The sequence below is a fragment of the Mustelus asterias genome, chromosome 19 (genome assembly GCF_964213995.1).
Source record: "Mustelus asterias chromosome 19, sMusAst1.hap1.1, whole genome shotgun sequence".
Lineage (NCBI taxonomy): Eukaryota > Metazoa > Chordata > Chondrichthyes > Carcharhiniformes > Triakidae > Mustelus > Mustelus asterias.
Window position 1 is genome coordinate 30344685 of NC_135819.1, and position 13759 is coordinate 30358443.

At 44.5% G+C, this 13759-nt stretch overlaps 1 protein-coding gene across 6 annotated transcripts in view; it reads left to right on the forward strand.

The window, feature by feature from the left end:
• The window catches only part of eea1 (early endosome antigen 1), a 123436-nt gene that overhangs the window by 47378 nt on the left and 62299 nt on the right, over nucleotides 1-13759 (forward strand). The gene's annotated exons all lie outside the window — the stretch shown is intronic.

Here is a 13759-nt window from a genome sequence, read left to right on the forward strand (position 1 = left end):
TGCGCGTGTATTTGTTTGTGTGTGCGCGCGTGTATTTGTTTGTGTGTGCGCGCGTGTATTTGTTTGTGTGCGTGTATTTGTTTGTGTGCGTGTATTTGTTTGAGAGTGTGCGTGTATTTGTGTGTGTGTGTGTGCGTGTATTTGTGTGTGTGTGTGTGCGTGTATTTGTTTGTGTGTGTGCGTGTATTTGTTTGTGTGTGTGTGCGTGTATTTGTTTGTGTGTGTGCGTGTATTTGTTTGTGTGTGTGTGCGTGTATTTGTGTGTGTGCGTGTATTTGTGTGTGTGCGTGTATTTGTGTGTGTGCGTGTATTTGTGTGTGTGCGTGTATTTGTGTGTGTGCGTGTATTTGTGTGTGTGCGTGTATTTGTGTGTGTGCGTGTATTTGTGTGTGTGCGTGTATTTGTGTGTGTGCGTGTATTTGTGTGTGTGCGTGTATTTGTGTGTGTGCGTGTATTTGTGTGTGTGCGTGTATTTGTGTGTGCGTGTATTTGTGTGTGTGCGTGTATTTGTGTGTGTGCGTGTATTTGTGTGTGTGCGTGTATTTGTGTGTGTGCGTGTATTTGTGTGTGTGCGTGTATTTGTTTGTGTGCGTGTATTTGTTTGTGTGCGTGTATTTGTTTGTGTGCGTGTATTTGTTTGTGTGCGTGTATTTGTTTGTGTGCGTGTATTTGTGTGCGTGTATTTGTGTGCGTGTATTTGTTTGTGTGCGTGTGCGTGTATTTGTTTGTGTGCGTGTGCGTGTATTTGTTTGTGTGTGTGCGTGTATTTGTTTGTGTGTGTGCGTGTATTTGTTTGTGTGTGTGCGCGTGTATTTGTTTGTGTGTGTGCGCGTGTATTTGTTTGTGTGTGTGCGCGTGTATTTGTTTGTGTGTGTGTGCGTGTATTTGTTTGTGAGTGTGCGTGTATTTGTTTGTGTGTGTGTGCGTGTATTTGTGTGTGTGTGTGCGTGTATTTGTTTGTGTGTGTGTGCGTGTATTTGTTTGTGTGTGTGCGTGTATTTGTTTGTGTGTGTGTGCGTGTATTTGTTTGTGAGTGTGCGTGTATTTGTGTGTGTGTGTGTGCGTGTATTTGTGTGTGTGTGTGTGCGTGTATTTGTTTGTGTGTGTGCGTGTATTTGTTTGTGAGTGTGCGTGTATTTGTTTGTGAGTGTGCGTGTATTTGTGTGTGTGTGTGCGTGTATTTGTGTGTGCGTGTGCGTGTATTTGTTTGTGTGTGTGTGCGTGTATTTGTTTGTGTGTGTGTGCGTGTATTTGTTTGTGTGTGTGTGCGTGTATTTGTTTGTGAGTGTGCGTGTATTTGTGTGTGTGTGTGTGCGTGTATTTGTGTGTGTGTGCGTGTATTTGTTTGTGTGTGTGTGCGTGTATTTGTTTGTGAGTGTGCGTGTATTTGTGTGTGTGTGTGTGTGCGTGTATTTGTGTGTGTGTGTGTGCGTGTATTTGTTTGTGTGTGTGTGCGTGTATTTGTTTGTGTGTGTGCGCGTGTATTTGTTTGTGTGTGTGCGCGTGTATTTGTTTGTGTGTGTGCGCGTGTATTTGTTTGTGTGTGTGCGCGTGTATTTGTTTGTGTGTGTGCGCGTGTATTTGTTTGTGTGTGCGCGTGTATTTGTTTGTGTGTGTGCGCGTGTATTTGTTTGTGAGTGTGCGTGTATTTGTGTGTGTGTGTGTGCGTGTATTTGTGTGTGTGTGTGTGCGTGTATTTGTTTGTGTGTGTGTGTGCGTGTATTTGTTTGTGTGTGTGTGCGTGTATTTGTTTGTGTGTGTGTGCGTGTATTTGTTTGTGAGTGTGCGTGTATTTGTGTGTGTGTGTGTGCGTGTATTTGTGTGTGTGTGTGTGCGTGTATTTGTTTTTGTGAGTGTGCGTGTATTTGTTTGTGAGTGTGCGTGTATTTGTGTGTGTGTGTGTGCGTGTATTTGTGTGTGTGTGTGCGTGTATTTGTTTGTGTGTGTGTGCGTGTATTTGTTTGTGTGTGTGCGTGTATTTGTTTGTGTGTGTGTGCGTGTATTTGTTTGTGTGTGTGTGCGTGTATTTGTTTGTGTGTGTGTGCGTGTATTTGTTTGTGTGTGTGTGCGTGTATTTGTTTGTGTGTGTGTGCGTGTATTTGTGTGTGTGTGTGTGCGTGTATTTGTGTGTGTGTGCGTGTATTTGTTTGTGTGTGCGTGTATTTGTTTGTGTGTGTGTGCGTGTATTTGTTTGTGTGTGTGTGCGTGTATTTGTTTGTGTGTGTGCGTGTATTTGTTTGTGAGTGTGCGTGTATTTGTGTGTGTGTGTGCGTGTATTTGTGTGTGTGTGTGTGTGTGTGCGTGTATTTGTTTGTGTGTGTGTGCGTGTATTTGTTTGTGTGTGTGCGCGTGTATTTGTTTGTGTGTGTGCGCGTGTATTTGTTTGTGTGTGTGCGCGTGTATTTGTTTGTGTGTGTGCGCGTGTATTTGTTTGTGTGTGTGCGCGTGTATTTGTTTGTGTGTGTGCGCGTGTATTTGTTTGTGTGTGTGCGCGTGTATTTGTTTGTGTGTGTGCGCGTGTATTTGTTTGTGTGTGTGCGCGTGTATTTGTTTGTGTGTGTGCGCGTGTATTTGTTTGTGTGTGTGCGCGTGTATTTGTTTGTGTGTGTGCGCGTGTATTTGTTTGTGTGTGTGCGCGTGTATTTGTTTGTGTGTGTGCGCGTGTATTTGTTTGTGTGTGTGCGCGTGTATTTGTTTGTGTGTGTGCGCGTGTATTTGTTTGTGTGTGTGCGCGTGTATTTGTTTGTGTGTGTGCGCGTGTATTTGTTTGTGTGTGTGCGCGTGTATTTGTTTGTGTGTGTGCGCGTGTATTTGTTTGTGTGTGTGCGCGTGTATTTGTTTGTGTGCGTGTATTTGTTTGTGAGTGTGCGTGTATTTGTGTGTGTGTGTGTGCGTGTATTTGTGTGTGTGTGTGTGCGTGTATTTGTGTGTGTGTGTGTGCGTGTATTTGTTTGTGTGTGTGTGCGTGTATTTGTTTGTGTGTGTGTGCGTGTATTTGTTTGTGTGTGTGTGCGTGTATTTGTTTGTGTGTGTGTGCGTGTATTTGTTTGTGTGTGTGTGCGTGTATTTGTTTGTGTGTGTGTGCGTGTATTTGTTTGTGTGTGTGTGCGTGTATTTGTTTGTGTGTGCGTGTATTTGTTTGTGAGTGTGCGTGTATTTGTGTGTGTGTGTGTGCGTGTATTTGTGTGTGTGTGTGCGTGTATTTGTTTGTGTGTGTGCGTGTATTTGTTTGTGTGTGTGTGCGTGTATTTGTTTGTGTGTGTGTGCGTGTATTTGTTTGTGTGTGTGCGCGTGTATTTGTTTGTGTGTGTGCGCGTGTATTTGTTTGTGTGTGTGCGCGTGTATTTGTTTGTGTGTGTGCGCGTGTATTTGTTTGTGTGTGTGCGCGTGTATTTGTTTGTGTGTGTGCGCGTGTATTTGTTTGTGTGTGTGCGCGTGTATTTGTGTGTGTGCGTGTATTTGTGTGTGTGCGTGTATTTGTTTGTGTGTGTGCGTGTATTTGTTTGTGTGTGTGCGCGTGTATTTGTTTGTGTGTGTGCGCGTGTATTTGTTTGTGTGTGTGCGTGTGTATTTGTTTGTGTGTGTGCGCGTGTATTTGTTTGTGTGTGTGCGCGTGTATTTGTTTGTGTGTGTGCGCGTGTATTTGTTTGTGTGTGTGCGCGTGTATTTGTTTGTGTGTGTGCGCGTGTATTTGTTTGTGTGTGTGCGCGTGTATTTGTTTGTGTGTGCGCGTGTATTTGTTTGTGTGTGTGCGCGTGTATTTGTTTGTGTGTGTGCGCGTGTATTTGTTTGTGTGTGCGCGCGTGTATTTGTTTGTGTGTGTGCGTGTATTTGTTTGTGTGTGTGCGTGTATTTGTTTGTGTGTGTGTGCGTGTATTTGTTTGTGTGTGTGTGCGTGTATTTGTTTGTGTGTGTGTGCGTGTATTTGTTTGTGAGTGTGCGTGTATTTGTGTGTGTGTGTGTGCGTGTATTTGTGTGTGTGTGTGCGTGTATTTGTTTGTGTGTGTGTGCGTGTATTTGTTTGTGTGTGTGTGCGTGTATTTGTTTGTGTGTGTGTGCGTGTATTTGTTTGTGTGTGTGCGCGTGTATTTGTTTGTGTGTGTGCGCGTGTATTTGTTTGTGTGTGTGCGCGTGTATTTGTTTGTGTGTGTGCGCGTGTATTTGTTTGTGTGTGTGCGCGTGTATTTGTTTGTGTGTGTGCGCGTGTATTTGTGTGTGTGCGTGTATTTGTGTGTGTGCGTGTTTTTGTGTGTGTGCGTGTATTTGTTTGTGTGTGTGCGCGTGTATTTGTTTGTGTGTGTGCGCGTGTATTTGTTTGTGTGTGTGCGCGTGTATTTGTTTGTGTGTGTGCGCGTGTATTTGTTTGTGTGTGTGCGCGTGTATTTGTTTGTGTGTGTGCGCGTGTATTTGTTTGTGTGTGTGCGCGTGTATTTGTTTGTGTGTGTGCGCGTGTATTTGTTTGTGTGTGTGCGCGTGTATTTGTTTGTGTGTGTGCGCGTGTATTTGTTTGTGTGTGCGCGTGTATTTGTTTGTGTGTGTGCGCGTGTATTTGTTTGTGAGTGTGCGTGTATTTGTGTGTGTGTGTGTGCGTGTATTTGTGTGTGTGTGTGTGCGTGTATTTGTTTGTGTGTGTGTGTGTGTGCGTGTATTTGTTTGTGTGTGTGTGCATGTATTTGTTTGTGTGTGTGTGCGTGTATTTGTTTGTGAGTGTGCGTGTATTTGTGTGTGTGTGTGTGCGTGTATTTGTGTGTGTGTGTGTGCGTGTATTTGTTTTTGTGAGTGTGCGTGTATTTGTTTGTGAGTGTGCGTGTATTTGTGTGTGTGTGTGTGCGTGTATTTGTGTGTGTGTGTGTGCGTGTATTTGTTTGTGTGTGTGTGTGTGTGCGTGTATTTGTTTGTGTGTGTGTGCATGTATTTGTTTGTGTGTGTGTGCGTGTATTTGTTTGTGAGTGTGCGTGTATTTGTGTGTGTGTGTGTGCGTGTATTTGTGTGTGTGTGTGTGCGTGTATTTGTTTTTGTGAGTGTGCGTGTATTTGTTTGTGAGTGTGCGTGTATTTGTGTGTGTGTGTGCGTGTATTTGTGTGTGTGTGTGCGTGTATTTGTTTGTGTGTGTGTGTGCGTGTATTTGTTTGTGTGTGTGCGTGTATTTGTTTGTGTGTGTGTGCGTGTATTTGTTTGTGTGTGTGTGCGTGTATTTGTTTGTGTGTGTGTGCGTGTATTTGTTTGTGTGTGTGTGCGTGTATTTGTTTGTGAGTGTGCGTGTATTTGTGTGTGTGTGTGTGCGTGTATTTGTGTGTGTGTGCGTGTATTTGTTTGTGTGTGCGTGTATTTGTTTGTGTGTGTGTGCGTGTATTTGTTTGTGTGTGTGTGCGTGTATTTGTTTGTGTGTGTGTGCGTGTATTTGTTTGTGAGTGTGCGTGTATTTGTGTGTGTGCGTGTATTTGTGTGTGTGTGTGCGCGTGTATTTGTGTGTGTGTGTGTGCGTGTATTTGTTTGTGTGTGTGCGCGTGTATTTGTTTGTGTGTGTGCGCGTGTATTTGTTTGTGTGTGTGCGCGTGTATTTGTTTGTGTGTGTGCGCGTGTATTTGTTTGTGTGTGTGCGCGTGTATTTGTTTGTGTGTGTGCGCGTGTATTTGTTTGTGTGTGTGCGCGTGTATTTGTTTGTGTGTGTGCGCGTGTATTTGTTTGTGTGTGTGCGCGTGTATTTGTTTGTGTGTGTGCGCGTGTATTTGTTTGTGTGTGTGCGCGTGTATTTGTTTGTGTGTGTGCGCGTGTATTTGTTTGTGTGTGTGCGCGTGTATTTGTTTGTGTGTGTGCGCGTGTATTTGTTTGTGTGTGTGCGCGTGTATTTGTTTGTGTGTGTGCGCGTGTATTTGTTTGTGTGTGTGCGCGTGTATTTGTTTGTGTGTGTGCGCGTGTATTTGTTTGTGTGTGTGCGCGTGTATTTGTTTGTGTGTGTGCGCGTGTATTTGTTTGTGTGTGTGCGCGTGTATTTGTTTGTGTGTGTGCGCGTGTATTTGTTTGTGTGCGTGTATTTGTTTGTGTGCGTGTATTTGTTTGTGAGTGTGCGTGTATTTGTGTGTGTGTGTGTGCGTGTATTTGTGTGTGTGTGTGTGCGTGTATTTGTGTGTGTGTGTGTGCGTGTATTTGTTTGTGTGTGTGTGCGTGTATTTGTTTGTGTGTGTGTGCGTGTATTTGTTTGTGTGTGTGTGCGTGTATTTGTGTGTGTGTGCGTGTATTTGTTTGTGTGTGTGTGCGTGTATTTGTTTGTGTGTGTGTGCGTGTATTTGTTTGTGTGTGTGTGCGTGTATTTGTTTGTGTGTGTGTGCGTGTATTTGTTTGTGTGTGTGTGCGTGTATTTGTTTGTGAGTGTGCGTGTATTTGTGTGTGTGTGTGTGCGTGTATTTGTGTGTGTGTGTGCGTGTATTTGTTTGTGTGTGTGTGCGTGTATTTGTTTGTGTGTGTGTGCGTGTATTTGTTTGTGTGTGTGTGCGTGTATTTGTTTGTGTGTGTGCGCGTGTATTTGTTTGTGTGTGTGCGCGTGTATTTGTTTGTGTGTGTGCGCGTGTATTTGTTTGTGTGTGTGCGCGTGTATTTGTTTGTGTGTGTGCGCGTGTATTTGTTTGTGTGTGTGCGCGTGTATTTGTTTGTGTGTGTGCGCGTGTATTTGTGTGTGTGCGTGTATTTGTTTGTGTGTGTGCGTGTATTTGTTTGTGTGTGTGCGTGTATTTGTTTGTGTGTGTGCGCGTGTATTTGTTTGTGTGTGTGCGCGTGTATTTGTTTGTGTGTGTGCGTGTGTATTTGTTTGTGTGTGTGCGCGTGTATTTGTTTGTGTGTGTGCGCGTGTATTTGTTTGTGTGTGTGCGCGTGTATTTGTTTGTGTGTGTGCGCGTGTATTTGTGTGTGTGTGTGCGCGTGTATTTGTTTGTGTGTGCGCGTGTATTTGTTTGTGTGTGTGCGCGTGTATTTGTTTGTGTGTGTGCGCGTGTATTTGTTTGTGTGTGCGCGCGTGTATTTGTTTGTGTGTGTGCGTGTATTTGTTTGTGTGTGTGCGTGTATTTGTTTGTGTGCGTGTATTTGTTTGTGTGCGTGTATTTGTTTGTGTGCGTGTATTTGTTTGTGTGCGTGTATTTGTTTGTGTGTGTGTGCGTGTATTTGTGTGTGTGTGCGTGTATTTGTTTGTGTGTGTGTGCGTGTATTTGTGTGTGTGCGTGTATTTGTTTGTGTGTGTGTGCGTGTATTTGTTTGTGTGTGTGCGCGTGTATTTGTTTGTGTGTGTGTGCGTGTATTTGTGTGTGTGTGCGTGTATTTGTGTGTGTGCGTGTATTTGTGTGTGTGCGTGTATTTGTGTGTGTGCGTGTATTTGTGTGTGTGCGTGTATTTGTGTGTGTGCGTGTATTTGTGTGTGTGCGTGTATTTGTGTGTGTGCGTGTATTTGTGTGTGTGCGTGTATTTGTGTGTGTGCGTGTATTTGTGTGTGTGCGTGTATTTGTGTGTGCGTGTATTTGTGTGTGTGCGTGTATTTGTGTGTGTGCGTGTATTTGTGTGTGTGCGTGTATTTGTGTGTGCGTGTATTTGTGTGTGTGCGTGTATTTGTGTGTGTGCGTGTATTTGTGTGTGTGCGTGTATTTGTGTGTGTGCGTGTATTTGTGTGTGTGCGTGTATTTGTGTGTGTGCGTGTATTTGTGTGTGTGCGTGTATTTGTGTGTGTGCGTGTATTTGTGTGTGTGCGTGTATTTGTGTGTGTGCGTGTATTTGTGTGTGTGCGTGTATTTGTGTGTGTGCGTGTATTTGTGTGTGTGCGTGTATTTGTGTGTGTGCGTGTATTTGTGTGTGTGCGTGTATTTGTGTGTGTGCGTGTATTTGTGTGTGTGCGTGTATTTGTGTGTGTGCGTGTATTTGTGTGTGTGCGTGTATTTGTGTGTGTGCGTGTATTTGTGTGTGTGCGTGTATTTGTGTGTGTGCGTGTATTTGTGTGTGTGCGTGTATTTGTGTGTGTGCGTGTATTTGTGTGTGTGCGTGTATTTGTGTGTGTGCGTGTATTTGTGTGTGTGCGTGTATTTGTGTGTGTGCGTGTATTTGTGTGTGTGCGTGTATTTGTGTGTGTGTGCGTGTATTTGTTTGTGTGTGTGCGCGTGTATTTGTTTGTGTGTGTGCGCGTGTATTTGTTTGTGTGTGTGCGCGTGTATTTGTTTGTGTGTGTGCGCGTGTATTTGTTTGTGTGTGTGCGCGTGTATTTGTTTGTGTGTGTGCGCGTGTATTTGGTGTGCGTGTGTGTGCGCGTGTATTTGGTGTGCCTTTGTGTGTGTGCGTGTGTGTGTATTTGGTGTGCGTGTGTATTTGGTGTGCGTGTGTGTGCGTGTGTATTTGGTGTGCCTGTGTGTGTGTGCGTGTGTGTGTATTTGGTGTGCGTGTGTATTTGGTGTGCGTGTGTATTTGGTGTGCGTGTGTATTTGGTGTGCGTGTGTATTTGGTGTGCGTGTGTATTTGGTGTGCGTGTGTATTTGGTGTGCGTGTGTATTTGTGTGTGCGTGTGTATTTGGTGTGCGTGTGTATTTGTGTGTGCGCGTGTATTTGTGTGTGCGCGTGTATTTGTGTGTGCGCGTGTATTTGTGTGTGCGCGTGTATTTGTGTGTGCGCGTGTATTTGTGTGTGCGCGTGTATTTGTGTGTGCGCGTGTATTTGTGTGTGCGCGTGTATTTGTGTGTGCGCGTGTATTTGTGTGTGCGCGTGTATTTGTGTGTGCGCGTGTATTTGTGTGTGCGCGTGTATTTGTGTGTGCGCGTGTATTTGTGTGTGCGCGTGTATTTGTGTGTGCGCGTGTATTTGTGTGTGCGCGTGTATTTGTGTGTGCGCGTGTATTTGTGTGTGCGTGTGTATTTGTGTGTGCGCGTGTATTTGTGTGTGCGCGTGTATTTGTGTGTGCGCGTGTATTTGTGTGTGCGCGTGTATTTGTGTGTGCGTGTGCGCGTGTATTTGTTTGTGTGTGCGCGTGTATTTGTTTGTGTGTGTGTGCGTGTATTTGTGTGTGTGCGTGTATTTGTTGTGTGTGTGCGTGTATTTGTGTGTGTGCGTGTATTTGTGTGTGTGCGTGTATTTGTGTGTGTGCGTGTATTTGTGTGTGTGCGTGTATTTGTGTGTGTGCGTGTATTTGTGTGTGCGCGTGTATTTGTGTGTGCGCGTGTATTTGTGTGTGTGCGTGTATTTGTGTGTGTGCGTGTATTTGTGTGTGTGCGTGTATTTGTGTGTGTGCGTGTATTTGTGTGTGTGCGTGTATTTGTGTGTGTGCGTGTATTTGTGTGTGTGCGTGTATTTGTGTGTGTGCGTGTATTTGTGTGTGTGCGTGTATTTGTGTGTGTGCGTGTATTTGTGTGTGTGCGTGTATTTGTGTGTGTGCGTGTATTTGTGTGTGTGCGTGTATTTGTGTGTGTGCGTGTATTTGTGTGTGTGCGTGTATTTGTGTGTGTGCGTGTATTTGTGTGTGTGCGTGTATTTGTGTGTGTGCGTGTATTTGTGTGTGTGCGTGTATTTGTGTGTGTGCGTGTATTTGTGTGTGTGCGTGTATTTGTGTGTGTGCGTGTATTTGTGTGTGTGCGTGTATTTGTGTGTGTGCGTGTATTTGTGTGTGTGCGTGTATTTGTGTGTGTGCGTGTATTTGTGTGTGTGTGCGCGTGTATTTGTTTGTGTGTGTGCGCGTGTATTTGTTTGTGTGTGTGCGCGTGTATTTGTTTGTGTGTGTGCGCGTGTATTTGTTTGTGTGTGTGCGCGTGTATTTGTTTGTGTGTGTGCGCGTGTATTTGTTTGTGTGTGTGCGCGTGTATTTGGTGTGCCTTTGTGTGTGTGCGTGTGTATTTGGTGTGCCTTTGTGTGTGTGCGTGTGTATTTGGTGTGCGTGTGTGTGCGTGTGTATTTGGTGTGCCTGTGTGTGTGTGCGTGTGTGTGTATTTGGTGTGCGTGTGTATTTGGTGTGCGTGTGTATTTGGTGTGCGTGTGTATTTGGTGTGCGTGTGTATTTGGTGTGCGTGTGTATTTGGTGTGCGTGTGTATTTGGTGTGCGTGTGTATTTGTGTGTGCGTGTGTATTTGGTGTGCGTGTGTATTTGTGTGTGCGCGTGTATTTGTGTGTGCGCGTGTATTTGTGTGTGCGCGTGTATTTGTGTGTGCGCGTGTATTTGTGTGTGCGCGTGTATTTGTGTGTGCGCGTGTATTTGTGTGTGCGCGTGTATTTGTGTGTGCGCGTGTATTTGTGTGTGCGCGTGTATTTGTGTGTGCGCGTGTATTTGTGTGTGCGTGTGCGCGTGTATTTGTTTGTGTGTGCGCGTGTATTTGTTTGTGTGTGCGCGTGTATTTGTTTGTGTGTGTGCGCGTGTATTTGGTGTGCCTGTGTGCGTGTGTGCGTGTGTGTGTGCGTGTGTATTTGGTGTGCCTGTGTGTGTGTGCGTGTGTGTGTGTGTATTTGGTGTGCGTGTGTATTTGGTGTGCGTGTGTATTTGGTGTGCGTGTGTATTTGGTGTGCGTGTGTATTTGGTGTGCGTGTGTATTTGGTGTGCGTGTGTATTTGGTGTGCGTGTGTGTGTGTATTTGTTGTGTGTGTGTGTGCGTGTGTATGTGCATGCAATTTAACATCCAGGCAGAGTACCCATGGGATGGGATGAAATGCTGTTGACTTGAAGAGGATTGTAAACCAGTGTTGCACCCGATCTTGCCTGTTTGTGGCTGGGTGGGTTGTGCCCTGTATCCTGAGGGAACCTGCTGAGCCAGTGCCAGTGTGATGCTGTGCTTTCTTTCGTCCTCCTGTCATTTACTTCCTCCCAGTTCTCATTATTCAAAAGGATTCAAAGTGTTGAAGCTCTCACTGTGTGATTTTGTTGTTTGTAAAGTTGTTGAATTTCTCTCCATCTGCCATGCTGTCATTCTTCATTTTCTGTTTTTCTTCTGATTGCTTCCCCATGGAGAAACTTAAACTTGAGGTAAACCTTCACACTATCCCTCTAGAACCAAATCCTCTCCCGATTGCCGGACCCTATGCAGCGAATCACTTTGTAATTCAATCATTTCTGGTTCGCAGTGGATTTATGTGATGGCATTTTGTTTAAAATTTTGATCACTTGATTGAAAAGCCAACATCTCTGTAATTATTTGTTGCGAGTCACGGTTATTATTGAAGCTGCATTTACTCACACACGAGGCAGAGTGTTTAGAATCTCTCATGGAACACTTTGTGTCGCAAAGTATTTGCCCTGCTTTTCCAAGTTTGGGGTGTCCCTGCATCTCTTCCACACAGCTGTGATGAGTCATTGTTGTGAAGATTTGAAGATTGTGGCTGGAACATTTGAAGATGCTCTAATGAAATACTGCACCCTCTCACTCTGCAAGACACTCTGTTCTAAAGCTGAGTTCTGCACACTTGTTCCTGTTAGAATCAGGAACACACATCTCCTTCAGTTTAACACGAAAGCTAAATGCTGCAGAGGCCAGATTTCCGAAATAAATCCGAACAAACAAAAGCTGGGAAATCTCACCAGGTCGTGCAGCTTCTGTGGAGAGAGATACAGAGGTTAGCGTTTCAGGTCAATGATCTTCCTTCAGAACTGAAGACAGATAAGCATGTCATACAGTTTTTGAGGAAAGGTCAAGGAGACGGGCAGACCAAAGGAGAAAGTCTATAATAGGGTGGAGAGCAAGGGAGATTAAAGAACAAAAGCTTTCATGAAGCAGCAGCCAAAGGAAATGGATGCAGCAAAGAAAGGTTATTTCCAAATGAGGAGTGAATGGCTCCATAAAACCCATCGGCTTGCAACGTGAAGGGATAAAGAAAGAAACCAGCTGAGAAGTGACCCAGGAAAATAAAGAAAAGGAAGAAAACACTTTGAACAAGCTGGAGACTGCGGTTATGAACTAAAGTTGTTGAATTCTATGTTGAAGGCTGTTAAGCGTTGAGTCGAAAGACAAGGAGCTGTTCCTCAGGCTTGCATTGTGCTTCATTGGAACGCTGTGCCAGACCGTGGACAGAGAGACCAGAGTGGGAGCAAGGCAGAGAATTGGAATGATTTGCTTGTGCTTGCAGACTGGATGGAGGTGTTCTGCAAGCGGTTAGCCCATCGGTGTATGGTCTCCCAATGTCGGGGAGATTGCATTGTGAGCAGCAAATACTGAATTGAAAGAAGTACCAGCAAATCACTGTTTCACTTGGAAAGGAGTGCTTGAGGCCTTGGACTTCGACAACTTTAGATCATAACATCTGCCTCCATCTTGTTCGACGTGTTGTTTAAAAATCTTCTTTGCTTTGTTGGGTCAGTCTTCATCTTGTTTCTCTCTTTATTCCCTCATGCTACATTCAGACATTTTTTTCTTCAGTCATTCACTCCTTATTTGTACACAACCTTTGTTTCTTCACTATTTATTCCCATTCTTTTTTGGTAGTTGTATCAAAAATCTCTTGTTATTTAATCTCCCCTGGCCTCCATCCTATCACAGACCTTCTCCACCACTTCCACTGCCTTAATGACACAGTGGTTAGCACTGCTGCCTCACAGCGCCAGGGACCAGGGTTCAATTCCCGGCTTGGGTCACTGTCTGCGTGGAGTCTGCACATTCTCCCTGTGTCTGTGTGGGTTTCCTCCGGGTGCTCCGGTTTCTTCCCACAGTCTGAAAGACGTGCTGATTGGGTGCATTGGCCGTGCTAAGTTCTCCCTCAGTGTACCCGAACAGGCACCGGAGTGTGGCGACCTGGGGATTTTCACAGTAACTTCATTGCAGTGTTGATGTAAGCGTACACTAATGTGACACTAATAAATAAACTAAAAATTAAAGACTTTTACGTTGTTCTCGACCAGATACATTCACCCTGTTTTTCTCCACAGGTGCTGCCTGACCTGCTGTGTGTTCCAGTATTTTTTGTTCTTTCAGTTTAACTTGGTTTAGTTTTTAAAGCAGTAAAGCTTTCGTGAGCCACAAAGGGTCATTATTAATTGGGTTAAAGAGTGGGATTGCTTGTATCTTGTGTTCAAATGTTGGTCAATAAAGTCTAACTCTGTGATGGGTGGTAAGAGATGCCAATTTAGTGCAGGCACCACAATCATATAAAGCTATCAGTGGACCGTGCTGCTACTTAGTTTATGGCAAGCATCAGTTATTGCTGCAAGTCTTTTCTCTTTGCCACAAAAAACTAATTTTCACAAATGACAGCTGAAAATAGGAACAGGGGAGCCCATTCAGCCCCTTGAGCCTGTTCAGCCTTTGGTTAAATCTTGCCAAAAATTTCTCGAGCAAGATTGGACCGTTCAACCACAATTTTAAAAAAAATTAATTTGTGGGACATGGGTGTCGCTGCCTGGCCAGCATTTATTGCCCATCCCTAGTTGCCTACGGGCAGTTCAGAGTCAACCACGTTGCTGTGGCTCTGGAGTCACATGTAGGCCAGACCAGGTAAGGATGGCAGATTTCCTTCCCTGAAGTGCATTAGTGAATCGGATGGGTTTTTCCAACAATCGACAATGGTTTCATGGTCATCAGTAGATTCCTATTTCCAGATCTTTTTGTCAAATTCAAATTCTACCATCTGCTGTGGAAAGATTCGAACCCGAGTCCCCAGAACATTAGCTGAGTTTCTGGATTAATAGTCTAGCAATAACACCACTAGGCCGTTGCCTCCCCAATCTACATCTATAATCATGGAAATGTAAACTTGAAAGTAAGATTTGGGCCGTTTGGTGCTGATGTTTGGAAAATCTTTTACGCTCAAAGGGTTGTCGAAATCA